The 11,303-nt window shown below is 35.4% G+C and overlaps 2 long non-coding RNA genes across 2 annotated transcripts; one reads left to right on the top strand and one right to left on the bottom strand.

Moving 5' to 3' along the window:
• Window positions 1-3,586: 3,586 nt before the first annotated feature.
• LOC147497013 (uncharacterized) lies at window positions 3,587-5,277 on the top strand. Its single transcript, XR_015194993.1, has 3 exons — window positions 3,587-3,743; window positions 4,399-4,494; window positions 4,578-5,277. It is a non-coding gene; the product is annotated as an uncharacterized LOC147497013 (long non-coding RNA).
• Window positions 5,278-5,937: 660 nt separating this feature from the next.
• LOC147497012 (uncharacterized) lies at window positions 5,938-7,523 on the bottom strand. The gene is made up of 3 exons (XR_015194992.1): window positions 7,350-7,523; window positions 6,558-6,637; window positions 5,938-6,470 (listed from the first exon to the last, which is right to left on the bottom strand). It is a non-coding gene; the product is annotated as an uncharacterized LOC147497012 (long non-coding RNA).
• Between the last annotated feature and the right edge of the window lie 3,780 nt (window positions 7,524-11,303).

The raw sequence follows: 11,303 nt of genomic DNA, 5'->3' as shown, positions 1-11,303 counted from the left end.
TTTGATGTTTAAATCCGCAACTTCAATCTTAATTTTGGTTTGGGAATATTGATGAATTGAAAGGTTAGTATATTCTGATTTACAATTTACTTTTAGCTAAAATGTTAGTAATGCTTAAGCTGCTTTTTTATAGGTATGAATTTGAGTATTTACTCATTGATGTTTTGGATGGAATTGCAAATTTCTATTCAATATTCATTGACTGTATTTAACCTGAGACATAGTTTGATATGGTTTGACATAGGTTTTATGCAACTATAACAACAGTATGTAAGTTGTTGAATGCCCAACCTTTTCTTGAGTTCTTAGACCTTGGTTTGGTTTTGTTGTCTTGTTTTTTTTTTTTTGGTTGTTGTTGTGCTTAAGAATGGACTTTTTTTTTATAGAATTGAGATTTATGCTCTAAATACCGAGTTGGAGTGTTAAACAAACAATGACCACCTGTTCTATTACATATTGTGTATAGTCTCTTTAATGATTGAATTTACAGTATGAAGTCTTCATCTTCTACTGTCAAAAACTTTTGCTTACAATAACATTCTTCTTTGAGCCGTTGAGAATATATAGTCTATTGAAATCAATTAGTTTATTCCTCAGTGAGGAAGACCATGTAAGAAATGAATTTGTTCTACCCCTTTCTGACTTGGTTTATTACTCATTCAATGGATAATTTTGTTATCTTACTATACATAACTTCCTAATTGCTAAAAATTGGGGGTTTTTTTGTCATTATTTTTACTCCTGTACACCTTTTCATTACATTTCATTTCATAGACGTGGTCAAACCCCAATTTACATTACATATATCACCTTGAATACCAAGTATATTTGTTGGACAGTAAGTTGGTTATTTTTAATATTGCTATTCTCATCATTTTTTCTATCCCTTAAATTGTGAGGCACAAGCTAAGGCGTTTTAGTTTTTAAATTTAATTAAACAAAACCATTTAGCTTCCACTAAATGTATGCATATGGGTATTAAATTGCACTCCTGAAATGGCGTTAACTTGGAGGTACGGGGAGGGAAATCAAGGTAAAGGTGTAGGAGAACCTGAACAAATAAAACTTTGGTTCTTGCCTTGAAAACAAGAGCTTGGACCTATTATGGAAAGGACCGACAATATGTCATTTGATGTGGTGCAAGATAATAGTGACGTGATATGAGCCTACAAATACAAAATAGCAATTTAGTCCATTAACGAGAGGAGAATTGGTGGCACTGCCCTTTAACCAATATGTATTCCTAAAAGTCAATTTTAAGGTTGGTGCATCCACTTTTAGCATTTAGGGAAGATGGTGTAGGTGGAGTTACAAGTTTATAGTTAAACTTTGTCGTATTTGATTTGCTGCAAGTAAAATATGATCCAAGTTAAACCATCATCCCTTACTACTGTGGATGGTATGTATAACGTTTGTTATTAGTATTATTCAGTCTAATGATTGCTTATGTACTTCTATTTATTTAGTATTTATCTTTTGTACACTCTTTTAGTTATCACAAAACAGAAGATGTTAAACAAAGAAACATATGAAGATGTTAGAGTAGAACTGACCATACATTAATCAGGTGTTGTCCGTGGCCTAACATAGTAACATAATAATCAGTGTGACTCTTAGGTCTTTTTTCACACAAATTTTATACCGCCATTTATATGTATATAGTAATGAGCATTGACCCTCATGTATTAATTTTGGAAACAAAGTAATGTGGTTTAGAGAATGGTAGGGAATAGAACTTGGAAGAGATTGATTTGGTGAAAATTTTGTGGCTACTTTTTGGAATTATGAATCAGCAGAAATGTCAAATCCCTATTTGGCGTTAGAAATCACAATTATCGCATGATTTCTTTGAATATAAACATTGGTGAAATTTGTTCTTAGCTGACGGCAGCGCAGTGTGAAGGGATTGGATCTGGGCTTCACATTAATGACTAAAAAGAATATAATATATGTATGCAAGTCAGGCATTGGTCGCTTAAGAATCATGTTAAATATATTGACACCTTTTTCCTCGTGCTTGCATTCACCTTGATGATTTGCATATGATTATTGTTCCTGATTTTGTTTCCATTTTATTTTCACAGCTTATTTAGACGTTATTGAAAATTGACGTGTTGGAAGGAACGTGGCCAAATGCTTGGTCCAGACTCCAGATGTGGTTACATTTGGACTAATTGTTGTTTCGATGGTTTACTTGGTTACTACTCTGCTGATTTTGAGCATTTTGGTCTTCTCGCCAGTGTGACCAGTAAACATATACAAGTAGATAGGGTTGTAGGGATATCATGATTGTTTGTATTTTTGTGGATGTTCATTGTAATAAACTTCTGTTCAATCTTATACTTTTAGATTTTGGAAGTTAGTAGTTGGTTTGGATACTATAATCAACTTAACAGGCCATTTTGCTAAGAAATAAAACTGATATTTCTGTTAGGGGACAGTCTATTAGTGCAAGCTTCATGGTTGTTATTTTCGTCCCTCATTTTGTATTTTATATAACATGCATGCAGCTATACGTATATTATTTGGTTAAAACTTAGAATTAAAGTAGCTACTAATTAAGAGTACTACAAACCAATTGACCTGGAAGCAGCCAATATCATAGACATGGAGCTTAAAGGCAAGAAGGACATGAAGGAAATGGTTTAACTCATGCACCAACAAGTTTTCCCAGGGATCGAAAGCAGCATAAGAGAAAGTTGAATCATTGGGTGAAAATGCATGCTGTCGTAGGAAAGTGTCAAATGAGGATGCTGACCAAACTTAGCAAGCAAATATGCCTTATATACATTTCATTGCAATTCAGTTAACCACTAGGTGCAATCAATTTCTATTTCTAAAACTACTCCTTTGAATTCAAGTTCAAACTACCAGCAAGTGTTTTTTCTCATTCTGGGTGCAAATATCTTGCCAACTTCAAATTTTGTAGTGTTAAATTTCTGAGATGATGCAACTCCTAAATTCTACTCTCACCAGCTAACTCTTAATTTTACTAAAGTACTATATTTCTCTCACCATAGCAGCTAACATGTTCGAGAACAGAATGTGTTTTTGGTTTTATAAAATAGGGACGGCTTCAAATTGGAAGCTTGTTTAATAGGCTCTCAACACTTACAAACACCTCCTTCAATGTGGAAATGTTGGACAATATCCTTTGCAATGACAATGGAACACCAGTACACCTAAGGGACCAACAATAATGCCTCAAGCCCTAAACATTAGACGTGGTCTATGGTTTATGGTTCGATAATTAAACTATGATGCCATATTAAAGTATGCCTAACAAAATCACATTTAGTAGCATAATGAGCACCTCATAACAAACATTTGAAAATACTTTGGTGTACCAAAATTAATATCACAAACAACATATTAAAAATCTCATAACAAACCGTGCGGTAGGCAAGGGTGATACTTAGTGTATATATATATATATATACACGGTAGGTGGACAGCAATTTCATGGAAATCAATCTTACGGCAAAATTTCCACCATTGGATTACAAAAAAATCAAACGCCCAGATCTAAACACCAAAAAATCAAATTACGAAAGGTTTTCTCTGACTCGCTCCTCTTCCTCTCTCCAATCTCTCATGGGTTCCTCTTCTCCATTTCTCATCCAATCAAATTTCAGCACATCAAAATATGGTTATAAATCGAGATTCGACCCAAGTGCCTTTCGAGCTTTTTTTTTTTTCTCCAGATTTGTTTCTCAGCGAGGGTGGTGTTAATTTATTGATGGGTATGTTGGTTTTTGTTTGATTAGTTGATATTTGAGGTTCTTTGTTGATTCAATGGTTCGCTAGGCCTATTTTAGTTGATTTGTTGAGAATATTTGAGGTTGTGGTGCTGTTTTGCTTGTTTTTGTAGTCTAATTAAGTAATTTTATGTTGTTGTGGTTGTTTAAAAGAAGGAAGTTGGATAGAATCTACCTAGGGGAATGCTTTATATTGAATTTAGGAAAGAACTAGCTAATGAAATTTTTCTTTGCATTTTGTTTGTCGATCAGATTTCAGTTTTTGCGATTATGTTCTAGATTTCAAATTCCATATTTGAAATTAAAGATTTACACAAGGAAAAATTTAGAGCTTATAGATTCCAGGTCGTAAAACGCCCACACAATGCCATCTGTATTCATATTTTGGTCATTCCTAGTTATAGTTTTTTACCTGCTGGCGCATCCTTTTCGCTTTGTGCAATTCTTAATCAAATCCATTGGCTTTCTCTTCAGCCCAAGTTGATTCTCATTCATCTTATCGATCAAGTTCTGAGTTCAAGCTTTCAATTGCTAGATCAATTAAATGCATGAGCAGGATTTCTACCCCTTCTATTTCTGTTGTGCCGTGTGGACTTTTAGTTTGGTCTCTTACTATTGCTCTTTGTTTTGCTTTCAACAGGGAAGAGGTATTCCAGGTTGAGTGGAGCCCTAAACATGAAACTGTCTTAGCGTCATCTGCTGCTGACAGGAGGCTGATGATTTGGGACCTCAGCAGGTAGGTCACTCTGACTATGGCATGATGGTCGTTTAAATGGCAGGTAGGACATTTTGAACTTAAAAAAGAAGGCAATTCCACAGGAAAATGGCAAAGACTATACCGGTGCACGTATTACCAGAAACAAGGTGATCACAGCCCTCATTTGGAGGTGCAAGGCTCTAGCAAGAAATGCAGGAAATGATCCAGAGAGAAATTCAACATTGCATTGCCCTGTTAATATTAGACCAAAACTACAACATCCTTAACTGCGACCGTCATACACGGGCAATGCTTTCATATTTGCCACATGCACAGTGACTTTTCAGGAACTTGAAGAGCAACCATTCTCAGAACTAGTGGAAATGGTCTCAAATGCATTATCAAATGTCAAAGAAGATGACATTAGGGAATTATTGAGTCAGGGCAATGGCTTAAAGGGTTCCACATGGCGATGTTGTCGTGACATCTTGGTTGAATATGGGTTTCGGCGATGTGGAATATCCATGGGGAAAACCCAAGTGGGCAGGACCTCTACCTGTAAGTGAGTGGAACGACATCATCGTAGTGTTCCCAGAGAATAACCCCAGCAGCAACGGAGTAAACGTTTTAGTCACCCTTACCTCCGAGGAGATGGACAAGTTCCAAGCCCCGTTCCACATGTTTATGGAAAAACTATAACTTGCTTCTACTAGAAAAACAAAGTTGAACAAGCTGGAAGATGTACCTTTGCCAGTGTATAAAAGATGGTTTGCTCTCGATATAATAACGTAATAAAAGATGGTGTGGAACACTGTTGTTTTAGTATGGTTTGGAAAATTTTGCATATTTATTCCCTACTTTTTCCAAGATTAATTCTTGCATAAAAATAGTTCAAAAGACGGGGGAGATTCGATAGAGGCATCAGCTATCAGGCATGGACGTAGTGTAGTATCTTTCCTTCTTTCACTAAAAGCAGAGACTATGCTTAGGTTACTGAAGTTCCGTTGCTATTCCCAGTTTGTGCAACATGCTCCAATGGAAGGACCTTAATTCAATTTAATGAAAAACCAAATACCATCTTATCTTAGCTTATGCAAGCGAAATCTTCTTACATTCCCTGGCTGGATTGTCACATATATCTCTACCTTATATTGCTCATTCTAAATAATCAAGATCTACAAAATGTTTACAAACGTTACAAGGACTAAAACTCATAGCTCTGAAGATACAGAAAACAGACAAACTCAAGGTTGGCATTTGCATTAAAAATCATAATAATAAAACCTGTCCTGGCTAGATGGCACTCTGCATTTTAACTCTCAATTCAAATTCGCAGTGAAAAATTGCTCCAACAAGCTGGTGCAAGTGCTTGCTCTTTCCTCCCCTTTATAACTTGAGTTTGCCAAAATCAACTTTTTTGACAGGATACGTGTAGGCTTCATAAATGGAGGAAATCGGTCTATATTAGATGACAACGCAAGCAATCGAATGTTAGTTAGATTTCTGACATATTAACTACAAGATATCAGTAAAATTTCTGACATAACTAAGCTGCAGAGAGGGAATATTCTACTGACAACAAACAAGGTAAAGCTCCAGGGTTTGAAATAATCGATATCAGCTTGTGATAATCGATATCAGCTAGAGTTTTCACTAAAATGGATAAGTTCCTGTCTGAATACAATAATTTCACTTCTTAAACAAGTCAATAATTTTACTTCCATCACTTATGATTTATTCCATGAGGTTCATCAGTAGAATCAAACATCTGTGTCAGAGACTTCTTCACCACATCATCTGCAAAGATATACTTGATTGAATTCCTCCCTAGCTGAAACAATTCCTTCTCGCCAAGACCTTCACATTTCACATACAAATACGTATATCATCAGTTATGTAGTGCATTTGTGGTTCAGATGCCGATTTTTGAGGGTTCGATCTTCCCTTAGGAGCTGGTGCCACTCCCAACTTCTCCCTTTGCTCCAAGTGATTTCCCCTTCTTTTAAATTAATCATCTGCAACCCAACACAAGTATTCAGGTAAGCAAAGAGAAACTTTTCCTGTTAGTAAAGTCCAATGATTGAATGTGATCTGATAATTACCTTGGCCCTTTAATTGTTTTCTTCTTAGGCTTCCCTGCTTTAGAAAACATACCACCAAGACTTCACAATAGCTTCTCACCCTGAAACACGCAGCTAAGTTAACAAGAACTCAAAGTGCAACTACGACTCCAGGAAAAAAAAAACAAACAAACAAATTTGGACCTTTATACAGTGTAATAGTGTAGGATAAGTACTCCAGCAGAAATGGAGGGGTAGAAATCCTGCTCATGTTTTTAATTGATCTAGCAATTGAAAGTTTGAACTCAGAACTTGATCGATAAGATGAATGAGAATCAACTTGGGCTGAAGAGAAAGCCAATGGCTTTGATTAAGAATTGCACAAAGCCAAAAGGATGCGCCAGCAGGTAAAAAACTATAACTAGTGATGACCAAAATATGAATACAGATGGCATTGTGTGGGCGTTTTACGACCTGGAATCTATAAGCTCTAAATTTTTCCTTGTGTAAATCTTTAATTTCAAATATGGAATTTGAAATCTAGAACATACTCGCAAAAACTGAAATCTGATCGACAAACAAAATGCAAAGAACAATTTCATTAGCTAGTTCTTTCCTAAATTCAATATAAAGCATTCCCCTAGGTAGATTCTATCCAACTTCCTTCTTTTAAACAACCACAACAACATTAAATTACTTAATTAGACTACAGAAACAAGCAAAACAGCACGACAACCTCAAATATTCTCAACAAATCAACTAAAATAGGCCTAGCGAACCATTGAATCAACAAACAACCTCAAATATCAACTAATCAAACAAAAACCAACATACCCATCAATAAATTAACACCACCCTCGTTGAGAAACAAATCTGGAGAAAAAAAAAAAGCTCGAAAGGCACTTGGGTCGAATCTCGATTTATAACCACATTCTGATGTGCTGAAATTTGATTGGATGAGAAATGGAGAAGAGGAACCCATGAGAGATTGGAGAGAGGGAGAGGAGCGAGTTAGAGAACACCCTTCGTAATTTTATTTTTTAGTGTTTAGATCTGGGCGTTTGATTTTTTTGTAATCCAATGGTGGAAATTTTGATGTTAGATTGATGTCCACCTAGCCGGCCCATATATATATATATATATATCGGTTAGATACAATTTATACAATATTTATTTAAAACGATTTATATATATATCCACACCATGGAGATTATCTCCACATAATCATGAGAAATATTGTTCTACCTATAACAACGCCCCCAAAAGTTCATATCTTACAACCAACAAATCTATTTTGTGTTCTTATTAATTAACATATATATTCAAACTTAGAACTCCAAATTCATCCAAACTCCAAAACTCCACAATCTATATCCAAATTGATCAATTAAGATCCCACAAAAATTCATCGCTTTGAAGAGGATATATTTTCCGGAAGAACAAATAATGTCAATCAACGATTGGGCGGTGACCTCCTCTGGGCCTTGTTGATGACATCTCAAAACGACTACCTATACTCTCTATCACAATATGGTCTGCTTTTATCTTGGAGGTGCGCAATTTCTAAAAAAGTTCTTACAAAGAAGAAGAAGAAGAAATTTTTGGTTTTCCGTGGTTAATGGTTAAATGGTCAAAATGAGAGGGTAGTCGAACATGCTTTAGTATATTGGAGAATAATGTCGGGGAGTTAAGTGTTCCTCAAGCATTGGGGAAGTACCTCTTTTGGGTCTTTCCAGATTTTGCGATCCGTTGTATTTCATATGTTTGTTTAAGTGTATTCCTTTTCAAAGAAAATAATTTATTGGATTAGTCGTTGAGTCAGATCTCAGTTCTATACCCATTATGTTTGTCTTTCCTTATATTTGTTTCTCAAATTTTGGATTCATCTTTTTTTTCGATAAATAAATTTGGCTTCATTAGATAGTTTACAGTTTGGCTTTCCTTACTATTCAATCGGTTTTGTTTTGAAGTATATAAGATACTCTCCAAACTCTCCATTTACATTCGACATTTATGAAACACAAATGATCAAATTCAAAGTACATATTTTCACCCAAGAGTTTAACAAAAATCTCCTTCCACCACCACCACTTGGTCTTATCCCTTGAAATTGCCCACAAGACAAAAAAAAAATAATTAACAATAGAAATACAACAGATAACGGACTAGGAAACAACTTCACTTCTAAGTATATATATATATTCGAGGGGTCACTTAGGGCCACATTGCACAAGGTCTCGGGGAGTTTTGCACTAGCTAAAGGTCCCCAATCCCAAGACAAAGTTAGTCTAAAATCCGGTTAGAATGACCAGATCGAACCTATGTTTGTCATGGCGTATTATACCAGCCCACTAACATGTCCAATAAAAGGGTAGCTACTAAGCTCACGAACCATACTATTCAGTGCACGAGGTTTGGATGGTAAGTGTTCTCGTGCCATCATATTGTTGGTATCGGGACCCTTGGATGCTTCCTCGAATTGCACTTCATAGCTTGTTCTAACAGGATGAACAAGTGACAAGAAAATTTCCATCCTTGTAACATCTCTTTTGCCTTTACAAACACAATAAAAACTGCTGGAAATAAATGTGTGAAGCAACTAGGCCAATCTTCTACATCTTTGAAAGGAGCGGGGCGAAGCCCGCGATTATATTGCTCCAAATCTCATTATGAAAACAACCATACATATACATTACACGATGATTTTCTTCACCTTCGAGAGTCCATATCATTAACTTCAGATAATAATAAGAAAAAAAATATATACATATTTACATGTCAATATAATACTTTAAGAGATCCGATGGATGACCCATATAAATCATATCTCATATTCTCATATATATCTAAACAATTATACTACTACAAAATGTAGCTTGATCGAAGATATGGACCTGATATTTGCTAACTTTCAATTAGGCCCCAAACACTTAAACATCAAGAGCCTCATCCCTCGAATGTCCGGACTAATGATGTGGAATAATCAAAGCAAAAATGTGCTAAGGTTATTTTATAAGTAGAGGTACTAAACAATAGATGTAATGATCAAATTGATTATTAGTATGAAATACCAAGGAATAATGCAAGCCCGAGGAGTAGTAAAGAAGAGATGATTCCTAGACTTTGTATGAAACAAATCCAAGGAGTGCTTAATGATAAAGATCATCTACAAACGGGTAAATGGTCCTTGCTTTATATATGAAGTAGTAGAGGACTTCCAACCTGAATGGCAATCATCACTCCAGAGGCTAGAAATAATGATAACTTCATTTGATATTTGTGATCCAATACAATACTATATATATTCCGAGGCCATTACAGTTCTTCAGAAGTGGATATCCCCATACTAATGCAAGATATTTAAACATAAGCAATATTGACAGTTCCTGTCAAACCATATGGATATTTGAACATTCGAAGCTAACTGAGAAAAGAAACTTAACTTAAAGGTGAACGTGAAACCCCCCAAATGAGGAGAAAACACAAATAAGTAGGAAGAAAAGGGAAAATAAAAAGTTGAGTTTGCTATTAGATGGTTACCTCGACCGTGAAGCGTACCCAGACCTTTTCATTACGAGCTTCCATCACCCCCTTCGAGATGGTCAATCCCAATCCTCTAATTATATCAGCAATCTCTAGAAAGAAGCCCTGTTCTTCACAAAGCATCTAAATAAAAAGGATCGTAATGTAAGAATTCAACGACAGCAAAATCAAAGATTCTCAACCAACAAAAGAAAATATAACCTCCACAAGCATTTGGCGGGGAGTATTAAGATCCTCTACTATAATTGGACAACCCATGGACTGGGAACCAACTTCAAATGCCCACGTTGCCCCACCATCAAAATTGTCTTCCGAAAAATATATCCTCTTCAAGCTTGCGATGGCGGAGATGTCGGAGTGGGATGCCGGATGGGGTGATCAATTTGGATATAGATTGTGGAGTTTTTGGAGTTTGGTTTGAATTTGGAGTTCTAAGTTTGAACTGTGTTTTGAAAGGTAGAAGAACACAAAATCTATTTTGTGTTTTGTTGGTTCGTGGGCTTTTGGGCTTTTAGGGCGTGAACAGTGTTATGTCACTCTATGTATGTCATGCTAAATATGTCATCCTAGCCTAACCGTATATATATATATATATATATATATATATATATATATATATATATATATATATATATAAAAGTAGGTTCGTTTACAATATTTTTTATACAATGTTTTATACAATACTCTTTGAAAATATGAATTAAGTCTTGATTCCTTGTAGATATGATCTCCACACCATGGAGATCATCTCCACAAAAATTCAGCTCATTTGGAAACTCTTAACCATGAGAAAAATTGCTCTAAACCTATGAATTTTTATCAACGGTCTAGAAATATCGATTTTGTAACTTTTTTTTGGCAAACTTAGAAATGTTCAAAAAACCCAATTTTTTGTGGAGATTATATCCATGGTGAGAACATCTTATCTACAAAAAATTAGCCCTTAAAACATCTTGAAGGGTCCGGTGGGGGGTATTGTATAAAACGTTGTATAAAAAGTGTTGTAAACGGAGAGAGAGAGAGAGAGAGAAGGCTGGTTTAGATTACAAAAGTTGCGACAATGGGGACAGCTTTTGGGGCGACCAGTTGCGACATAACTTAAGTTGCCGCAATGATCTAGTATCCCTTTTCTTACTTAGATTAGCAAATTTGAATAGGCTTAGTTATCTTATCCTTAGCTATCGGGCTTTTCTTTTCCTTTATTGGTAAAATCCTCTACTGTGAACAGCGTGAGTTCATAAAGGA

This window comes from Coptis chinensis, chromosome 5 (assembly GCF_015680905.1).
Source record: "Coptis chinensis isolate HL-2020 chromosome 5, ASM1568090v1, whole genome shotgun sequence".
In the NCBI taxonomy this organism is placed as follows: Eukaryota; Viridiplantae; Streptophyta; class Magnoliopsida; order Ranunculales; family Ranunculaceae; genus Coptis; species Coptis chinensis.
Note: the sequence above shows the minus strand (reverse complement) of the source record. Positions and strands in the feature narration are given on the sequence as shown.